The following is a 2,588-nucleotide window of genomic DNA, read 5'->3' as shown; positions in this document are numbered from 1 at the left end:
ATGAGGGTAAGGCAGGAAAGGGTGGGCAGAAGTGGAGAGCTAAGAAAAATGAACCCAAGACAAAAGAAGTTGTTCTAAAATTAACTGGTGAAGATTAGACAACTTCTGGAGATGATTGACCTGTCAAATTGAATGATTTGCGAAACATATGCCAATAAAACTGTTTTATATATATATATGTCATGCCAATAAAAGGCCATTGGCAACTGTGTGATTCTGCTTGACATGACTGAACTATGGAATGATAGATGTATTAACCCCCAATTAATAATAAAAAAATTTAAACTGCTTAAAAAGACCATTAGCATAGGATTGGCTATGGTAATACACTAAGAGGGAGACCATGCCTTCAATCAAAATAAAAACATATGAGAGGGTTCAATAAGTTCATGGAAAAATGGAATAGAAAGATCATGGACATTTTCCAAGAACATTTTGGGAGGTTTGATGAGTTGTTGAATGTGAAACTGATGATTGGGTCCGTAAGCCTTCACCCAATTCATGATAGAAAATTCCAAGAAAAGAATAAGATAAGTCACACTGAACACTGTAAAATTACTCTTTGTAATCACACTTATTGCATTCATTTGCACTCACATCCAAATGCAAAGCACCACCATTGGCAATACGGCCGAGCCAGGACTTTTTAAGGTGGAAGACTGGCATTCAGACAAACCACTGTGTTGCCCTCACCACTCTTGAACTTGTAAGTAAGATAAATGAAATCGTCCTAAATTCTAACTAGAAAATTCATCATATTGGACTAAAGCAGAGATTCCCTGGCACCTATAAGGAGACTCTGAGAGCAGAACGCGATCCGCTTCTAATGTGTTTGAAAGTATTTGAACCAGCCGGGAACCCGTGTCCCTTTCTCCATGTGACTGTGCAGTTAGGGGAGAGCTGGGTGGAAGAGGTGGAGCTTCTCTGGTGGAAGAGCAGGAAGAAAGGTATCCTGTCAGGCAGAGAAGGACCAGAGGCCTTCTGCAGCTTGACCCTGTGCCTGCGCCACAGAATCTGCACTGGAAATAGCTCCAATCACTGTTGTAAATTAAGATGGAGGAACAACATCAGAAAAGCCACCTTGGGGTGAAACCGGAAGCTGAGAAATGCACTCGGGAACCCTGACGCCAGTAAGGAAGCATCTTGCACGGCCTCTTGGCAACCAGTCATCTGCCTTTACCCAAGGCTGCAAGCCTTTTGTTAAAGGAATCTTTCTCTTAGTCTCCATGAAACCATATCTATTTGCCCAACAGGTTCTTATTAACAGCAAGTAGATTCCTTTGGAGATTTTTCCTTTCTACCTTTCTTTGTGCTGTTCGATGATTTTCATGTAATATGGCTTTCTGTTTTAATGACTTCTAGCAAACACATCCATCCCTGAACCTGAATACACATGGTCACGGGTAAGGTCAAAGGCCTAATTAAACAACTGCTTCAATAACAGTGGCATCTCTTCGGTCCTCATTAAAAACACACCACAGAATTGCTAGTGAAAGACTCCCGTCTTTTCTCACACCGTTTGCGATGCCCCAGGAGTAACCCGTCCCTTGTGGCTGCCTGAAATCAAATTCAGGATGGGATTCTCATCGGGCACACCGTAGAGTGACTCCATTTCGATGAAGCTGAAACGATGACCCAGGAGGAAAGGCCACCCACGGGCACACCGCAGCAGCTTCCACGGAAATCTTCCAGAACTGCGTCAGCCCGCCCCATTTCCAAGAAGAGTGTGGCTATTTCCAAGTTACTGACAGATTTTAAATTGCCATACCTTTTGTTATGGCTGACTTTCAGTTTTTCTTTTTTTTTTTTATAGTTCAAGAAATACCCATGTCAATTTTCTGACTGAGCTACCAGCACATTATTAAAAGACATACATATCCATGTGTCTATATATAAATATGTATGTACATTTATGTTCTGGTGAGCTTTGCTATTTTGGTGTGCTTAAACAAATACATCAAGGGGCCAAATCGCAAAACTATCAAGCATAAATCTTCCCTACAGAAACTGTTCATTTAAGATGAACTGAGTGAAAGGCAGGATAATTGATAGAAATAATGAGCACATCCATTCATGAGAAGTCTTAAGGGTGTCTTGGCAAAATACGTCACAAATAAGCTTCACCCTGTGTCGTGAGGAACAGCCAAGAAGACCAGGGTGACGAACAGCAAAGAATTACATGTAATGAGAAGCTGATGAATTTTGTTCTAACATAGAACTCTGAACATCTTGAGCTACAATTTCTGACGGCTTTCCCTCTATGCTGTTTGCCGTGGTTCATTAAGATGTACAAGACAGGTAAAAGACAATCCCTTCATCTCCACAGTCCATGCGTTCCATAAAGCAATTATCAACGATGCAAAACAAACTAAACAAACCCAGAAGGCTTTGACTCTCAAGTACAGAAGCGGCAGGGGAGTGAAGGGAGGAGGCAAAGGAACGGCATTTGGACGTGAACCTGGGGAAGGTGAGGGGCACTGAGCAAAACAGACAACACAGGGAACCCGGAGAAGGTCAACTCAAGGACAGGCCTCCACAGAACACAGAAACATTTCCAATAGCACACTAAAGGCAAGGAGGTGGAAACA

The 2,588-nt window shown here is 42.2% G+C and overlaps 1 protein-coding gene across 1 annotated transcript in view; it reads right to left on the bottom strand.

The window, feature by feature from the left end:
* The window catches only part of CNTNAP4 (contactin associated protein family member 4), a 330,264-nt gene that overhangs the window by 49,613 nt on the left and 278,063 nt on the right, over nt 1-2,588 (bottom strand). The window lies entirely within an intron of this gene.

Source organism: Echinops telfairi, unplaced genomic scaffold, assembly GCF_000313985.2.
Source record: "Echinops telfairi isolate 266 unplaced genomic scaffold, ASM31398v2 ScPeMD7_2291;HRSCAF=2852, whole genome shotgun sequence".
Lineage (NCBI taxonomy): Eukaryota > Metazoa > Chordata > Mammalia > Afrosoricida > Tenrecidae > Echinops > Echinops telfairi.
The sequence above is the reverse complement of the archived record's forward strand: the minus strand, read 5'-3'. Positions and strand labels throughout refer to the sequence as shown.